This window comes from Argentina silus, assembly GCF_951799395.1.
Source record: "Argentina silus genome assembly, chromosome: Y".
Classification (NCBI taxonomy): Eukaryota; Metazoa; Chordata; class Actinopteri; order Argentiniformes; family Argentinidae; genus Argentina; species Argentina silus.
The window spans coordinates 22,899,393-22,919,450 of NC_139654.1; positions in this window are offsets into that span (position 1 = coordinate 22,899,393).

Consider the following 20,058-nt stretch of genomic DNA (forward strand, 5'->3'; position numbering starts at 1 on the left):
CCTATTTGAGTGTTGTTAATGACCATGTGCATCCCTTCATGGCCACAATTTACCCATCTTCTAATGGTAAAAAAGCAAAAGTCGTCTCATGAACATGACAATGAGTTCAGTGTTCTTCAGTGGCCTTCCCAGTCACCGGATCTGAATCCAATAGAACACCTTTGGGATGTGGTAGAACGGGAGATTCACAGCTTGAAAGTGCAACAGAAATATCTGCAGGAATTGCGTGACGCAAGCATGTCATCATGGACCAGAATCTCAAAGGAATGTTTCCAACATCTTGTGGAATCAATGCCATGAAGAATTTAGGCTGTTTTGAGAGCAACTGCAGTGGGAAGGAGCAAGTGTATATGTGCAGCACTCTGCTCCGATTACTTGTTCAGATAACACAGTGTCTAAAGCCTCAGTCTGCAGGCTGTACACACCATAGGATGGAATTATAGCACCAAAGAATCGTTGAGTTTTGGTCAACCCTTCCCCTTAGTTTAGCCAATTCGTCATAGCTTGCTTTTCTAATTAGAGGTACCAAATGAGTTGTTAGGCAACTGAGCATAGGCATAGCTACCACAGACAACGTATACGTTGCCAACAAGTTGCCAACTAGTATTACGAGGCATAGGTACTTTACAGAGTCGCCCTTCATCATGTAACAAAGAGAAAAAAGAGGACCTGGCCCATTCATGTCTGGTTATCCCAGGAGTGGGGCATCTCCCGGTCCCTCCGTGGGCCCATCTGGCCCAGGAGGTGCAGCGGCATCATGGTCCCCTGGCACCTTCCTGCAGTAGGAGACGTGTGTCCACGTAGCCTCCTCTGCGGTCTTTATCGCTGTCTGGGTCACCAGCAACACCTGGAATGGTCCGTTCCAAGGGGGCTAGTACCACGCACGTCTCTTGAGGTCCTTTATCACCACCCAGTCTCCTGGCCGGATGTCATGGAAAGGTCCTTCCTTTGGTACTGGTAAAGTCTCTCGGACCCTGGAAAATATAGACTTCAAAACATTGTTAAGTTCAATGCAGTAATTAGCCATCTCGTCATCGATGCCCATCAGGGTGAGTTGGTTCTGTGGAAAAGATGTGTTGATCATTCTCATTGGGCGGCCCGTCAATATGAGGGGCCAACCTGGTCGTGGTATGTGCGTGTCCGCGCATATACAGTGGGGGAAATAATTATTTGATCCCCTGCTGATTTTGTTAGTTTGCCCGATTACAAAGAAATGAGCGGTCTATACTTTTTATGGTACTTTTATTTTAACAAATAGACAGAGAATATCAACAAAAAAAGTCCAGAAAAACATATTATATGAAGTTATAAATTAATTTGCATTTGATGGAAGGAAATAAGTATTTGATCCCCAAGCAAAACATGACTTAGTACTTGGTGGAGAAACCCTTGTTGGCAAGCAAGGTTTGCACACATCTCAGGAGGGATTTTGGTCCACTCCTCTTTACAGATCCTCTCCAAATCCTGAAGGTTTCAAGGCTTTTGCTTGGCAACTCGAAGCTTCAGCTCCCTCCACAAATTTTCTATAGGATTAAGGTCTGGAGACTAGCTAGGCCACTCCATGACCTTAGTGTGCTTCTTCTTGAGCCACTCCTTTGTTGCCTTGGCCGTATGTTTTGGGTCATTGTCATGCTGGAAGACCCATCCACGACCCATCCTCAGTGCTCTGGCTGAGGGAAGGAGGTTCTCGTCCAAGATCTTACGGTACATGGCCCCGTCCATTGGCCCCTCAATGCAGTGAAGTCGTCCTGTACCCTTAGCAGAGAAACAACCCCAAAGCATAATGTTTCCACCTCCGTGTTTGACGGTGGGGATGGTGTTCTTGGGATTGTAGCATTCAGCATTTCTCTCCCTCCAAACACGAAGAGTTGAATTTATGCCAAAGAGTTCAATTTTGGTCTCATCTGACCACATCACCTTCTCCCAAGCCTTCTCTGAATCATTTAAGTGTTCATTTGCAAACTTCAGATGGGCCTGTACATGTGCCTCCTTGAGCAGGGGGACCTTGCGGGCACTGCAGGATTTCAATCCGTTACGGTGTAGTGTGTTACCAATGGTTTTCTTGGTGACTGTGGTCCCAGCTGCCTTGAGATCATTACCAAGCTCCTCCCGTGTAGTTCTGGGCTGATCCCTCACCCTTCTCATAATCATCCTTACCCCACGAGGCGAGATCTTGCATGGAGCTCCAGGCCGAGGGCGATTGATGGTTATTTTGTATTTCTTCCATTTTCTAATAATTGCACCAACAGTTGTCTCCTTTTCACCAAGCTTCTTGCTGATGGTCTTGTAGCCCATTCCAGCCTTGTGCAGGTCTACAACTCTTACCCTGATGTCCTTTGAATGTTCTTTGGTCTTGCCCATGGTGGTGGAGAGGTTGGAATGGAAGAGATTGATTCTATTGACAGGTGTCTTTTATACCCATAACAAGCAGAGATTAGGAGTACTTTCTTAAAGTGACAGGAGTAATCTGTGTGCCTCATGGGCATATAACCGGTCTGTATGAGCCAGAATTCTTGCTGGTTTGTAGGGGATCAAATACTTATTTCCTTCGATCAAATGCAAATGAATTTATAACTTTATATAATGTGTTTTTTCTGGACTTCTTTGTTGATATTCTGTCTCTATTTGTTAAAATAAAAGTACCATAAAAATTATAGACCGCTCATTTCTTTGTAATCTGGCAAACTAACAAAATCAGCAGGGGATCAAATAATTATTTCCCCCACTGTACATCAATGCTAGTGGCAACACTTGTGCCCATGTCAGATTTGTGTCTGCTGCTAACTTGTTCCATTTAGTTTTGGTTTGCTCTTTCTACAGTTCTCCCACTTGCAGGGTGATAGCTGCAATGGGTGCGAAGATCTATTTGGAGACTCTCAGATTTTGGATTACTGTGTTTGCAAAATGCGACCCATTATCAGAAGTTAGTTTGGACATAAGCCCCCACCGGGGTATTATCTCCTTCAGGAGGCACTTAGCAACAGCCGTTGCAGTAGCCTGTTTACATGGAAAGGCCTCAATCAATTTTGAAAACATGTCAACAATTACCAACACATATTTGTAGCCTTGGCACGGGTTAAGTTCAACGAAGTCCATCATAACATGTTCGAATGGACCCTCGGGCCTCGGGTGTGCTGACAGAGGCATATATGTACGCCTCGGCCCACATTATTCTGCATACAGATAACGCATAGGTAAAACCTGAAAGAATTTACAATTTCACACACTCCCCCCCTTTGACGCATGGTCTCCAATTCTCAATTTGGCAACGTAGGGAAAACAGGATCTGGGCAGTGTGGGCCTATCATTAGGTCCTATCCAGAGCTTTCGAATTCCATCATAAGTACACTGTTTAGATCATGATCTCCACTCCGGAGTCGGCGCACTCTGCTGTAGAACAGAAATGTCAGAGGGGGAGAAAACATCAGAGGGTGCTTAACCCTTGTGTGGTCTTCGGGTCAAATTGACCCGTTTTAAATTTTTACTTGAAGAAAAAATATACAAGGAAACATTTTTTCAACCTGAAACTCCATGGCCTTGGCTTATTTACTGTGAAGAACATGTCAAAGAAAAAAAAATCATTGAGTGCACATGCTACACCCCCCCTACACATTTATGTCCTTCACAAGGTCTTCGGGTCAATTTGACCCACATATACACAGAGACACACAGACTCACAGAAACATGCACACACACACTCACTCACACACATACAAACACACACACACACACACAGAATCTGCACAATGTTGTTACAAAACATTCTGGGAAGCCAGAGGGAGGAGACCCTGAGAGACACCAGGGGACACGGGTGGTACTGGATATGTCACAGGGCCTCAGTGGCCACAACATCACTTGGGATAATTTTTTCACATCGTACAGCCCGGGACAGGAACTTCTCAAAAGAAAGCTGACAATGGGTGGAACAGTCAGAAAAAATAAGACAGAGCTCCCACCTCAGCTTCTAACTGTAACGAACAGGCCAGTCCATTCCTCCCACTTTGTGTTTACGGCCAACATGGCCCTGGTATCCTACATACCCAAAAAGGGCAAAAATGTGATTCTTATGAGCACTGGTGACACCGCACATACAGAGGAGACAACATGTGCCCAGGAACCCAGCTTCTCTAGCCATAGTGAGGAGGGTGGAGGAGGCTCCTGCTGTCCCACCTGCACGACCCACACAACCACAACCTCCAGTGCCTGAAGTAAGTGTCCTGTTGTTGTTGTTGTTTACGTGTGCATGTATCTGTGTGTGTGTGTGTGTGTGTGTGTATGTTTCTGAGTATCTCTGTATGTATGTGGGTCAAATTGAAATTGACTATTAGAGGATGTGGTGGGAAAAAAATCCTGAACTAATAAAGTATTTTCATTATTCTAGATTGCAGCTGGTGGCAACAAGAGGAAGCACAGCGAGGTGTGTGAACCCTCAAAGGACTCAAAGACACAAACCACATGCAGAAACTGCTAAAAGTACATCTGTAGGACACATACTCTCAAATTGTATGTATCCAATATTATTTCAGAATTGTTTGAAAGAAGTATTTTTCAGTGTACTGTATTTCATTGACAGTGAATAAAGCAGTGTACATTTCGTTCATGTTTTGTGTTTCTATTTATTGTAAATCATCTCAAATTATTTTTGAGACATTTTTGAGAGATGTATTTCATATCCAGTGACTAAATCGATCTAAGTTTGGTTCTTGTGTTTCTATTGTCGTTCATCACCTGTATTTGCTTTTCACAGCTTTGATTATAATAAGATAAAGATGAAAATCAAATGAGAATATCTCCTCAAAAATAATAAACATCAATGAAAACATTGTTTCATTTCAACTTTTCAGAGATAAGCATTCCACCCAAGTCCTTATTATAGCAGATTTTTTACATAAATTATAACTTTATCACAAAAAACGAATTACACTTCCACTGTTAAATATGATCTAGCAGAGATTAATTGCAAATATTAATCATACATGTTATCTATATTGTTTGGAATTGAGATAAAGACAATATATGTTAAAGAGTTTTGAATGGAAATTTGTATTTTTGTATTGCTTTTAAAGCCCCAATAATGTCCCGGGTCAATTTGACCCGAAGACTTCCAAAGGGTCCAAAAAGTGAAGACAATACGAGGGTTAAACCATCTGGGGGGTAGAAACGGGTAGTGAAACTGCTGCATCTTTGGCAGCGGCGTCAGCCACAGCGTGTCCCCTGGAGACAGCATCATCAGCGCCTGTGTGAGTGGCGCACTTTACAACAGCGACCTGAGAGGGTAAAAGAATGGCTTTAAGCAGATTATTTACCAGATTACTGTGACAGGCTTACCAGCCGCTGTCAGAAACCCCACAGGGCTTGCCACAGGGTACCAGAAGTCATGAACCACGCCAAACGCATAACGAGAATCTGTATAAATGGTAACAGAAGAATCTTTAGCCAATTCACAAGCCCTAGTTAGAGCTACTAATTCAGCAGCCTGGGCAGAATAGTGACCAGGACGGGTACTGCTTTGTACTACTTTACTGTGAGTAACCACCGCATATCCTGCACGTGGTTCACAATCTATGCGTTGAGCGGAGCCATCTACAAAGAACTCAAAACCACTATTAGTGGGTGGCTCATCTCGTAGGTCTGGGCGGGATTTGCTGACGTGTTCAACTATGGTAGCACAGTGGTGGGGCTCCCCATCAACTGCAGTGGGAAGGAGAGTTGCAGGATTCAAAGTAGTACATCGTTTCAGAGTAACGTGACAGAGTAAGAAGAACATTTTGATAATGTAAGATCCTGGCAGGTGTCAGGTGTGCTGTTTTTGCCTGCATCAGGAGGGAATGAACGGCATGAGGAACATGAACAATAAGAGGAGACATGTTCACTGTGTCAGTACAGGCCAGCACCTAACCCTAACCCTAACCCATTTGGCATCGGATACCCGGCTGTTTTATCTTTCACTGCACCTGGTGGGATTAAACACCGTTTTGATGACCCGAAGAAGGCCCTGCATTGCATCAAAAACTTTTAATATATGTCTCGTATAACGAACTGCTCTTGCTTGTTCTGAGCCTGTTTTTTACCCCTCCCCTCAGCGAACTCTGAATTATATTGGTAAGTTAATCTTGAGCAACGCTTTTATCCATTTATTTCCAAGACGTTTGGCCATTTGGTGTTCGTTTTTTAAGAGTTTTGCTCCCTCTATTTGCCTCTATAGGGGCTGTAATGTCAGGGAGGGGGGGCTTTGGGTATATTTTCGCCCTTCCTCACACCTTTTTTTTTTTTTCATAATTTTAAGGCTGCTATAGACCCATTGAATGTGTTTTGATGACTCACAATGTTGACTCAATGTTTAAAATAAATTGGCAGAAATCTGCTCTGTTACCGTTGAACCAAGTGACGATCAGTGCACCTGTTCCTTCATCTGTCCCAGTTGTCAAAAATTTGACATACTTGGGGATAGACATTTTTCCTTCGACTCAGTCAATAGTTAAACATAACTATGGTAACACACTTCTCAAAATTACTTCTGACTTGGATAGATGGTCCTCACTGCCTAATTCTCTTCGCAGCCAAGTATCAATAATAAAGATGAACATTCTACCCAGAGTTAATTTCTTTAGTTCAATGCTCCCTCTTCCCCCACCAAATCAGTACTGGAGTAAGCTACAAACGGCTGTGACAAATCTTTTGTGGCGAGGTAAACGACCGCGTATCAAGCTCTCCACAATGCAGCGGGAGAGGCAGGCCAGGGGCCTGTCTCTTCCAAACTTTAAACATTATTATTGGGCCTTCACGCTTAGACCTTTATTAACCTGGTTCCAGCCAGGGGCATCGGTATCGTGGCGGGCCCTGGAAGAGAGTCTGGTGCGTCCGTACTCTCTGCAGGACCTTTTGTATTCAAATGTGCCTATCATTCAATGCCGTCGTAAGTTTGGCCCTATGGTGTCGCAATTGCTCTCTGTATGGAGGGCGGTGGAGAAACTGTGTGGCTGCCCCTCTGCATGGAACCCATGCTCCCCATTATTTAATAATGACAGACTGTTGATCGGTGGCCATCCTATTCAGTTCCCTCGTTGGAAAGAAAAAGGTGTTCATTCATTAGGGGACATTTACGGAGAGGAGGGATTGCGTAGTTTTCAGGATCTGTGTTCAGAATTTGATTTACCAAGCTCTTCCTTTTTCTTCTATTTACAGTTAAGGTCGGCTTTGAAGGCTAGTGGAGTACCATGGCAAAGTCCTCTCGCACCACATCCATTGCATACAATTCTTCATAGCACTAGAGGCACAAGCGGCCTAGTTTCCAAACTTTACCGTTTCATCTCAGAGCATGCTTACAGACCCCTGGCATTAGATGCTATATGGAGGGCTGACTTCCCAGATCTGGACCCAGCCTTTGATTGGGACAAAGTCTGGCCCAACATACTGCTAGCTTTGAGAAATCCCGACCACCAGCAAATACATTACAATTTCATACATAGAGTTTACTTGACTCCCAAGAAGCTCTGTTTGATGAAAATAATTGCTAACCTTACTTGCACCCTGTGCACTATACAAGCTTATGTTACTTACTCACATATGGTTTGGGAATGTCCTCCAGTGGCCAGGTTTTGGGAGACGGTCGCCTCTAACCTCTCTGAGATGTTTGAGATCATTCTGCCTCACTTGCCTGTTACACTCATCTTGAACGACCTGTCTAATCTGGGCCTGTCTCTGATGAAAATGCGAGCTATACTGGCCGGGCTTACAGCAGCGAAAAAACTAATTGCTAAACGCTGGAAGCCTCCTCATTCCCTCTCCCGTAGAGTGTGGGTTCTAACATACCTAGACATCGTGTACCTAGAGCTATCGACAGCCCGAGTACATGCGGCCAAGGAAACAACGATAGAGGAATTCGGTCTCTGCGAACCTCAAGAGCCTTTTAGAATAACCACCTAGCGGGGGGATGGCCTGGAACCGGGGGGGGGGGGGGGGGGGGGGTCGTCACTGTTCTCCCTGTTTTTTTTTTTTTTTTTTTTTTTCTTGTTTGTTTTTTGGTTTGTTTCTTGTTCTGTCTCGTGTTGTACTTGTTGTTTTTGTTGGTATGATGTAAACAATAAAAAACAAATTGATCACAAATTTTTTGTTGTTGTCGTGTCACAGGTTTTGGCAGAGAAGTGATAGTAGAGACCCTATCTTTGCCAAGACTGCGCTCATCTCTTGAAATCTTGTGTCCCAGATATTGAACAGTTTGCTAACTAATTGCAACTTAGTTTTAGAAACGTTGTGACCATTATCAGCAAGGAAGTGTAGGAGTGCTTTGGTGTCAATTTCACACGCCTCCTTGGAGGGTGAACACAACAAAAGGTCATCAACATCGGAAACAAGATGGCTGCCTCTTGGAGGAACAAAGTCATCCAGAACCGCCCATGTCCAACGGCGCCCCCCTATAGGTAAAGGTAAACCAGAATCAGGAGTCCTCACAGACTGGGTTGGAGAAAAAAGCATTAGCCAAATCAACAACAGAGAACCACTTAGAGGAGACTGGGACGGAGGACAGGATGGTGGAAGGATTTGGAACGACAGGAGATCTAGCATGAACTGCATCATTCACGAGTCTAAGGTCATGTACGACCCGCTGGACGCCTTTCTAAGTGTTAAAATTGGGGTGTTGCACAGAGATTCGGGACAGGGTATAATGGCTCCTCACTCAACCAGTGAAGCGTGAAGAGGGGGAATACCCACTTCCACTTCTCTGCTCAGCGGATACTGCGCTCTACTAGGTCTGTATGTAGATTTGGGTTTTACTGACAGTGGCTCTACCCCCTTGATTTGTCCAAAATCGTATTTATCTTTTGCCCACAAGGTGTTTGGGAGGTCAGTCAACAAAGGTGACTCGCATCCTATCTCAGAGATCATAATGTAGGTAGTAGGATGTTACGCTAAAAAACAACGCCAATCATGGGTGACTTCAGTAGCCCAAAAGCATGAAATACATGTAGTGAAAGTGCTTGGGGAGAATTGAGTACCATCTGTACAAATGACCCAGGCAGTGATAAGAGAAACAGACGCCAGCCAAGGACCAGTATCCTGCCGCTCTCACGCTCTCATACGCTTAGCCGTTTTCCTACTTTTCTCTGCTCTCCCGTGGGCCTCTACTTCCCACTTTCTGAATTGTGGCCACTCTACCACAAACCTTTTCCCCATACATTTCTCTTTGCTCTCTTTTTTTTTCTTTGCTAACTCATTTCTGACTTCCCCCAGCTTCACCATAGTAAACGTGCCAGTCAAGGGAAAGTCTCCATGTATGTTCCATTAAACAATACTGTCCCACATCTCCGGGCCCCATTTCTCTATCATTTATTTTGTTGGTCCGGTCTGTCCCCCTGGTCTCCGGAGTGATTTACTGGTTTTCGCTCCCATCAGTCCTGTGAATGCCTCCTCCAATTCAAACAACACACAGACACGCACACACACACTCCCACAGAAATTCAAGTTAGATATTTTGCATTTACTGTAACTCAAACTGAGTTACGGCACCTGAAGAGAAGTATTGGTCTACTGCCAAAGCTAAGTGATGACTCGTTGACCAAACAGTATTGCCTCTTTGTCAATCAGTCCTACAGGTCCTACAGTCCTACGTGCAGTGTATTCTAACCTACATGAGTATTTACTTACTGTTATTCTAGGTCTTAACGTGGGCACAGTATAAACTTTCCCAGTACACCTAACAATTTTATATAATGTCATGTAAGATCCTACTGCTTGTTCTACCCTTAGTAGAGGTTCCACTCGTTAGTGGATCGTCCTAGACGACAAAGTACCGTTCCTCGAACGATACTTTTAAGACTCCCAGAGTCTCACTCAGTTGAGAAGTTGTTTGCAAGTAATAAGTCACCTTCTTAGTCAATTATTTTGTTCGGGATGGTGTGTCCATCCGCCGCCGCCCTCAGCCAGGATTCTAGGCGGGTCCCTCCTGCTCCTATCGATGTGGAGTGTGGGTTTCCCTGAACCACACTAGGTGATTTCCGTGCACGGCTTTACCTCAGTCTCCCCGGGAGCGGTCAGCCATCCCATCTTCGTCGTCAACCATCCCATCCTCGTCGCCAGAATTGTTGTGGAAATCTATTACTTATCAATAAAGAGAGTACTGACTAATCACTTCAAACTTCTATAAGCTTTATTTTAATGCTGCAGCAGAGAGCACAGTTGAAACACGCTAAGTAAGCATGCCCCAAGTGACCCCCCGAACATCAGTGGCAGGCCTCTTTAACAGTTAGTTCTGCTCATACAGAGATACAACAGGATATGCAAAACACGTCAGATGGTTCCCAGCACCACATGGCCCTTAACGCCAGCAGTTTATCATCAAACGTATCTGGTTGGACAATATCTTGTTTTGGTTGGACAGTCTCCAAATATTAATTAAGGAGACCTTGAGTGCTTACAGTCGGACAGTAAACACTTCAAAGACCATCTTTTGCACACAACTTTTGCATTCAGCACGCCTCCGCATATAATGGAAGATTACAGCAGTTCAACAGTTCAGTGAAAATACAGTACAGTATTTTAAGTTAACCTTTCCTACAATCTATTAGGTACGAATCATCTAACATTCATTTTTCACACCATTGACTTGACATGGGAAGGCAAAATTGCAAAAGATAGACTTTAATGAAAACCGCTGCACATTCAAACTTCTGGACAATGCACTGCTTTATGTTACTACCACATTTTCTATGGGCCTCTTGTTGTAAACAAAGGTGTATTGTTTTTGTTCTTGTGGCGCAGAACATTTGCTATAAAAAATGCTACATTTTCACACAATCTGTTTTAATGAAAGCAGCTGAACGGATCTTTCTGATAATTGGCCTGTATTTAGTCACCGCTTGAGTTGACGTACCAAAGGCCGGTAGCCTTGCTACAGTTTGTTAATGGCTTATGTTTTGTTAAAAGTGCCATCTCTGTCATTACTATAGTGTAGACACGCATTAATAAACAATTGATGTGAATTATTAGTTTATGACTACTTATTATGAATGATGCAATGTTAAATCGCTTTACTTGATGTCTCCTATGAACATTAATTACTGTTCATAATTGCTTATGAAAGGGGAGGCTACTGTACTTGGAGTGCCTTATTTTAGATGTTATACACATTAATTCTGCTCAGTTACAAATGTTTGTAACTCATGAATTAACGTTAGTAACTCATTAATAAATAGTTAACATCATCGCATGTATGGTAAATTTCTATAGCAAATAAAGAGAGAACATAACAAGTAAGACAGGACAAAGAGGCCAAGAGTGAGTTATGGGAAATTGAGAAAAACAATTATAAACATTCCACATAGGACAGGACAAAGAGGCCAAAAGTGAGTTATGAAAACCAATTATAAATGTTCCATAAGAAAACAGGTTGATGTAGAGAGGGAGTAAAATCAAGAGATACCCAGATGTTGATTTATGGAGGGAGTGGTATCAAGATGTACCTAGAAGTTGGTGCATGAAAGGAGCAGAGCCAAGGGGTACTAGGTACCCAGAGCATAAGAGCAGGAACAGTACTAACCGGGGGTGATGTAATATTCTTTTTGATGGCCTCGCCAGCAATATTGTAACAACCCGATAACTGGTTTTAGAAATGGGAGGGGAAACCAAACCGTGACGAGGTATAGGAACCGGGTGAACAATATTGGTGGCGAACAGCCAGAAAGTGTGAATGATTTGCATATGAGAGATAGAACCTAAATTTGATAAGGACTGGAAACTGTATAAACATGGTGTGCTGAGGGACAAACAACAGGATGTTTTGCGAACCACCTCGGCTTTGTTACTTGTAATAAAAGTCTCTGGCATTTTATTTCAAAGTATTTTAACTTAGAATTCCACAACATATTCTTGGCGTCACAAACAGGATTGGAAAGAAACCCGGACACGGTGGACAGTCGTCGAGGACGGACTCGATGAACTGCACAAATAGTGGCCACAAAATAAGGTAAGCAGTATTCCTGCTTTATTTTTGAAAATTTGTGTAGTTCGCTCTAGGTCTCCGGACTCGACGGTAGGACACTAGCACCAGTCTTACCAATTAAAAGAACCAAATTTAGGATTTGAACTAGAGCTGTTGGGGATTTCAGAAAATGTGCATGCACTAACTGTAAATAAGTCTTGGGGGTACCACCATAAAGCCCTAGGTAGGATCACATGTGCAAGTCCTACGAATACCGCTGTGTTGTGTTGAGGAAGTGTATCAACATAGGGCTGAATAGGTAGGCAGAAGTGTATAAAACCGCTGTGTTGTGTGTGGAAGCATATCAACAGAGGGCTGAATAGGGAGACAGAAATCCTGCATAAAACTGCTTGTTTGGTGTTGAGGAAGATAATCATAACCTAGGATAAGTAATAGGGACAAATGTCTAATTTAACAGAAAGACTGCAGACATTACATTTGGAAGAACAAAGGGTAAACATTTTTAGATGAAGTGTCAACATGCACAATTTATGACACGCGTCTCCCAGAGTACAAAATAACAAGAATATAGATTCAGGTGTATAAGATATTGGTAGGAAGCCATCGTTTTCTCTTAGAGCAAGGGTTCTCAACCTTTTGCAAGCTGGGCCCCCCTAAAGCTGCTTCATTGCAGTTGGGGCCCCCCCTCCTCCCGGCGCCACCCCCCCCTTCCCGGCACCACCCCCACTACACCACCTTGCATAGATAGATAGATAGATAGTTAGATAGATAGCCCTAGGCTAGGCTATTATTGTTAGGCCCACACTATTATTATTATCATCATCAGTAGCGGTAGGTAGGCCTATTATCATTACTAGGCTATTGTTATAATTGGCAGTAGCACCAGACTTCTAATGTGAGCTTGCAGGCATTATTATTATTATGAGTAGTGGTAGGCCTATTATCATTACTAGGCTATTGCTATATAATTATATGAGGTTACATGCTTTATTGTTGTTGTTATTATTATTATTATTATTATTATTATTATTATTATTATTACTATCATCATCAATAGGCCTATTATCATTACTAGGCTATTGCTATAATTGGGAATTGGCACCAGACCTCTGATATGAATTTATGCTTTATTATTGTTATTATTACTAGGCCTATTAGTAGGCATATCATCTGCATTTTTTACAGAAGCTTGCAGGTAGGCGATGTTAATGTGAGACCTGAGCCTGCTTTGCCTTGCAAAGATCCTCAATTCTTGGCGCAATGTCTGATAAACATAGCCTCAAATCATCCTCGATTTGTGCACGATTGCGGTATTTAGTTTTGAGTGCAGTAATTTTTGAGAATCCTGCCTCACACAAATATGTCGACGCGAAAGGGAGGAGAATCTTCAAGGCGACGTCACAGAGTTGAGGGTATTCCTGCATCAATGCTGCCCAGAATGACGAAAGAGGGCAGGAGGTAAAGAGTTCCTTCAGCCTACTGTCACTCTTCAGCTCAATAAGCTGTTCCTGCATATCAATTGACAGCTCGTTTGCTGTGCACACAAATGGATCTCGAACCCACGCAAAAGAGCGATAATCCTCTTTAAAGTACGTCGCAAATTGTTTTCTCATTGCTGACAGGTGCTCAGACGCTGATTGAAATAGAGAGGAGAAATCGTGTGACGTGCCTGCATCAGTGATAAAGTCTGCAAGGCTGGGGAACGAACATGTCGCAGTTCCCTCGACTGATGCGGCCATGCCAGAGGTCAAGTTTTTGTGTAAAGGCGTCCACTCTGTCTGCGAGGAGCAAAATATGAGTTTCGCGGCCTTGCAAAGACAGGTTGAGGCCATTCAAGCGGTCAAATATATCGACCAAATAGGACAGAGACGCAAGCCACATAGTGTCATCCAGATGCTTCGCCAGATCTGATTTGATTTCTGTCAAAAACCACTTCACCTCCTCTCGCAGCTCATACAACCGCTGTAACACCCGCCCCCTGGAGAGCCAGCGAACTTCAGTGTGCAGAAGCAGCTGTTCGTGCCCTGACCCCATCTCCTGGCAGAGGACCCCAAACAAGCGAGAGTTTAGCGGCCGTGATTTGATGAGATTTATAATTTTCACGGATTGGTTCAGCACGGAGTCAAAGAGAACCGGCATTTTTTTAGCAGCTAGTGCTTCGCGATGGACCATGCAATGTGTCCATTTCACAAGTGGAGCTACTTGCTGAACGCGAGCAGCTAGGCCACGCTCACGGCCCGTCATTGCCCGCGCACCATCCGTGCATAGGCCAACGCATCGGTCCCAAGCCAAACCATTTTCATTGATAAATATATCGAGGACATTGAAGATGGCTTCTCCTGTAGTGTGCGACTGAAGAGGCCGGCAAAACAGGACATCCTCCTCAATCGCCTTGTCCCGCAGATACCTGACATAGGTGAGGAGCTGGGCCTGCCCAGCAATATCAGTGGAATCGTCCAGCTGCAGCGCGTAGTAAGGACTCTTTTTTATGAACTCTATCAGTTGCTCTCTGATATCATTAGACATGTCTGAAATTCTCCTAGCGACTGTGTCATTGGACAGTGGTACTGTACCGAGTTTGGCTGCTGCACTATCTCCTATCATTATTCTGCACATGTCTTGCGTGGCCGGCAAAATGAGAGTCTCGGCAATTGTATGCGGTTTACCCAGTTTACCTATTCTTTTGGCCACTGCATACGATGCCTCCAAACACTGTTTAGACACAGTGCTGTGCATTGAAATGGTTGCCTGTTGCTGATGGAGGCCATCAAGCTTTCTTTTAAAATATTCAGCCGGTTTATCCTTAATGCCAGCATGCTTTGTTTCGAGGCGCCTTTTTAGTTTGCAGGGCTTCATGCTGTCGTTTGCCAGCACCTCGGCACACACGACACACTGAGGTCTCAGATCAGCCGTGACTGTAAACCCAAACTGCAGGTATGCTTCATCGTACCTTCGAAGCTTTTTTGCAGCTGGTGGTGCGTCGGTTGCCTTGTTGGTCCTCACAAGAAATCTCTCCATTTTTGTTTGGTTTTGAAATAATTTGGATGTGGATTAGTTGTGTTTTCAATAAAGTTTATGCTATGATGTAACGATGTGTGCGTGTGTGTGGCTATGTTGAGAGACTAGTATCGGGGGCTAATCAGTCGGGACTTGAGTGGGTGAGTGTGTGTGTGTGTGTGTGTCTTAGTCGCGTGGGTCGTATAGTTGTGTTGCAACACGGTGAAAAAGTTGCTAGCTAGTTAGCTAAGTGCACGCCTAGCAGTTAAAATGTTTTGTCTAGGGCTGAGATGGGGATAATCTTTAAAAAGACTGTTTGGGTTTTGAAGTATAGGCCTAAGTAAATCGATATCGAGATTGATAACAGATAGACACAAGCGAACTTGGCAAGAGACTAGACTAGAGTGAATGGAGCTACGACGCGTGTGCGGACGCTTATATAGTAGCACTTACGTGACGTCGCGTCACAGGCTCAAAATACTACCCCCTGTATTGGTAGATTTGAAATGAAACTGTGTGGTTGATTTGTTTGTGTGTTATAATAGTCCAACCACTTGCATTTCGACATGGGGGGAATCTGTTGCATCTCCTTTGTAGGTCTACTAATAGCCAGTGAGTCTGTGATTTTTTGTGTTTCTTTTTGTTTTTTTTCCCTCCCATCCTGTAGCCTACTCGCGCCCCCCCGGGAGGGTGTCCGCGCCCCCCCAGGGCGTATTGCAGGCCCTTGACATCGTCAAGATAGTGGAGGGGCTGAAGCAAGATAGGCAAAGGAACTGCTCTGGACCACTGGTAATAGCATTAGGGGCTCCAGGGGGTATACCCCTAATCAATCCATATCTCAGCCAGAATGAGGCAGTGGCAGATTACTATTGGATATGTGGAGGAGGAAGGCTAAGGGCGACTGTAACAATGTCCTTTTATACACAGAGGCAGACGCAGCGTTACGGTAAGGGAATCTCTCCCGTTTATTCATATAGTTCGTCAAAATGTCCTTTTGGCTTTCCAGCCTCCTCAATGATTACTCGGCGACTTTGCAGTCGTCTCTTTCTCTCTCTCTCGTTCCGCCGTTCCCAGCTCACCTCGCTTCCTGAAATGGCAGAAGCACACACATCTTAAACATTCGCCGGCGAGACTTAATTCGCAGCAGGTGTGCAACAAAAGTCTCGCCGACACAACCCCGGCCACGGTCCTGTAGCTCCCTCTACAGGCCGAACGCTGCATGTCCCCCCACATACCCCCACCGCCCGACACAGGCCGGGGAACCGACGGCCGACGACCTACTCCCCCCCCCCTGCACGGGAGAGGAAGTCTGCCACGACCATCTGCGCACCCGGTCTGTGCACGACGGAAAAGTTGAAGGGCTGCAACGCGAGGTACCACCGGGTGATCCTCGCGTTTACATCCTTCATGCGGTGGAGCCACTGGAGGGGGGCATGGTCGGAGTAGAGGGTGAAGGCGCGACCCAGCAGGTAGTAGCGGAGGGTGCCGACCGCCCACTTGATGGCCAGGCACTCCTTCTCCACGGTGCTGTACCGGCCCTCCCTCTCCGACAGCTTGCGGCTCAGGTACAGCACCGGCCGGTCGGCCCCCTCCACGCGCTGGGTCAGTACTGCTCCCAGCCCTCTATCCGACGCGTCCGTCTGTAGGGAGAAAGGGAGGTTAAAATCAGGCGCATACAGGACCGTTTCTCCACAAAGAGCCCCCTTAAGGGCCTCGAACGACCCCTGGCACTGGCCCGACCATTGGACCGGATCCGGGGCACCCTTCCGGGTGAGGTCCGTTAAGGGACTGGCCAGCTCCGAAAACCCTGGTACGAACTGGCGGTAATATCCCGCCAGCCCCAGGAAGGCCCTCACCTCCTTCTTTGTCTTGGGCCGGGGAGAGGTGGCGATGGCCGCAGTCTTTTCAATCTGCGGCCGCACCTCCCCCCGTCCCAAGTGGTACCCCAGATACCGGATCTCCCTCCGCCCGATCACGCACTTTTTCGGGTTGGCCGTCAGCCCCGCCTGCCTCAGGGACCGCAGAACAGCAGCCACACTCCGCACATGCTGCGGCCAGGTGTCACTGTGAATGACAATGTCATCTAGGTAGGCCGCAGCATAGGCGGCGTGCGGCCGCAGAATACGGTCCATGAGGCGCTGAAAAGTGGCTGGGGCTCCGAACAACCCGAAAGGGAGCACGGTGAACTGGAATAACCCGAGCGGAGTGGAGAATGCCGTTTTCTCCCGGGACACCGGCGAGAGTGGAATCTGCCAGTATCCCTTCGTGCAATCCAATGTCGTGAAGTACCTGGCCGTACCAAGCCGGTCCAAGAGCTCGTCGACCCGGGGCATCGGATAGGCATCGAACTTGGAGACCGCATTAACCCGTCTATAATCCACACAGAACCGTATAGCCCCATCTGGCTTGTTGACAAGCACGATGGGGCTACACCAATCACTGCGGGACTCCTCGACCACACCCAGCTCCAGCATGGCTTCCAACTCCGTGCACACAACGTTTCGTTTGTGCACCGGCAACCTATAGGGACGCGTGCGCACCGTTAAACCCGGCTGCGTTTCTATATGGTGGTCGATGAGCGTAGTCCGACCGGGCAGGGGAGAGAACACGTCAGCGAACTTAAGCTGCAAATCTGCAACGTCCGCGGCCTGGCTAGCAGAGAGATGGTTATCAATATCGACCGGAGTGCTAACTTTCGATTTTTGGACTTCCGGACCAAACTCCTCTCTCTCCGGAATTACCGTAGCCAGAGCAACCGTGACCACGTCGTTCCATTTTTTTAGGAGATTGACGTGATACACCTGCAAGCTATCCCCCCGGTCCGAGCGTACAACCTCATAATCCACGTCCCCCATGCGACGTGTGACCACAAACGGTCCTTGCCACTTCGCGAGTAATTTCGTGCTGGAGGTGGGTAACAGTACGAGCACCTTGTCTCCCGGTGTAAACTCTCGTAGGGTAGCCCCCCTGTCATACAGGCGTTTCTGACGCTCCTGGGCTTGCAGCAAATGCTCACGTGAGATAGCCCCTAGGGCGTGGAGCTTTGTGCGCAAGTCGAGGACGTACTGGATCTCACTCTTACTGCCGCTAGACCCTTCCTCCCAATTTTCTTTAAACAGGTCTAGGACACCCCGGGGCTTACGCCCGTAGAGTAATTCAAACGGGGAAAACCCGGTGGAAGCTTGGGGAACTTCCCGCACCGCAAACAACAGGGGATCTAGCCATTTATGCCAATTCCGACTATCCTCGTGGACAAACTTCCGGATCATTGACTTCAAGGTCCGATTGAACCGCTCACAAAGGCCGTCAGTGGCCGGGTGGTAAACACTGGTTCGAATCGCCTTGATGTTTAACAAGCCATACAGTTCCTTGAGGGTGCGTGACATAAAATTAATGCCCTGATCGGTGAGAATCTCTTTCGGGATTCCCACGCGGGAGATGACTTGAAACAATGCTTGCGCTACACTCTTGGCAGAGATATTGCGCAGAGGTATTGCCTCGGGGTATCGGGTGGCGTAATCTATCAAGACCAACACAAATCGATAACCCTGTGTGCTCCGTTCAAATGGCCCGATAATATCCATCGCAATGCGGTCGAACGGGTTCTCGACCAATGGTAAGGGCCGCAAGGGGGCCCGTGGAATGGCCGGGGGATTTACTAACTGACATTCCCGACAGGAAGCGCACCACCTACGCACCTCTGCCCGAATCCCCGGCCAATAAAATCGAGCCATTATACGGTGCAGTGTTTTGTCATACCCTAGATGGCCCGCCATGGGGTTGAAATGAGCCGCCTGGAAGACCATTTCGCGGCGGCTGCGGGGAACCAACAACTGGGTTACTTCCTCCTGACTATATGAGTCACGACTTACTCGATATAACCTGTCGCTGATAATCGCGAAATAGGGGTGGGCGCGCACCGTGTCTGGCCGTATCAAAGTACCATCAATTGCTATCACTTGGTCAAAGGCTGATCTTAGGGTCTCGTCACGAGACTGCTCGAGGGGGAAGTCGCCTAGCAGGGGATAGTTCGGCGGGGAAATCTCGGGGTGAGGCGCCCCCGCCGGCTCCGGCTCCCCGGCAGTGTCGCGAGGCGCCGCCTCGGCACAGAGCACATTACACGCCACACACCTCCCTAGCTGTCGTGCACGCATCCCGGTAGCCCTCTTTACCGCTTGAGGAAACCCCTCCCAATCCACACCTAGAATCAGGGGATGCGTGAGGCGTGGGCTAACCGCCGCCTGTACTCTATGGTTTTTCCCCTCAAAATGAATTTCGATAGCGACCACCGGATATTCGTGAATGTCCCCATGCACACACCTCACCCGCACCCTCGATGCCTTCAACAATGCCCCCGGCCGAACCAGGCGCTCCTGGATCATGGACTGCATGCAGCCCGAATCCAAGAATGCCTGGTGCGTATCATGTTGTATCCTTACCGGAATACGATACGCCGCTCCTGGTCCGGGGGGAGGGCCCGGTATGTCGCCGATGCGGACGACCCGTCCCACGTCCATCGCCCGACACTCGGCCTGCACGTGGCCCGGCCGTCCGCACCGCCAACACACCCCCCCTGTCGCTCGAGGTGCTCCCTGTGGGGCCGGGGTCGGTTCCGGATAGGTGCGCCCCTGCCATCTCGTCCTCGGGGCGGGCGCCGGCCTCTCTCCTTCTGCTCCCCCGGCTCCTCCTGGGCGTTGGCCCCCCCCCCCTTGCCGCGGGGCCGGGGTTGGTCGTTGTGGCCCCCGCGGTGGGAGGGAGAGATGGTACTCGGCCTGTCCGACGGCGGTCTGGAGGTCCTGGGGGCGGTGGTACTGGACCTTGGGGGGACCTGGTGCCGCTCCGGTCCCCGGCGCCGGCCCGCCGACCCTGGTGAAGTCCTGAAGGAGGGCACTGTCCGTGATCCTCGCCGCCGTTAGTTCCTACAGCGTCATCTGCTGGGTCTGCTGCAGGGCCGTCTGCTGCTCGAGGACAAGCGCTATCCTCGACATCGCCGCTGCTAACGCCTCCATTCTGCCTTCCCTCTGTGTCCCAGGTTGGGCGCCAATGTAACAATGTCCTTTTATACACAGAGGCAGACGCAGCGTTACGGTAAGGGAATCTCTCCCGTTTATTCATATAGTTCG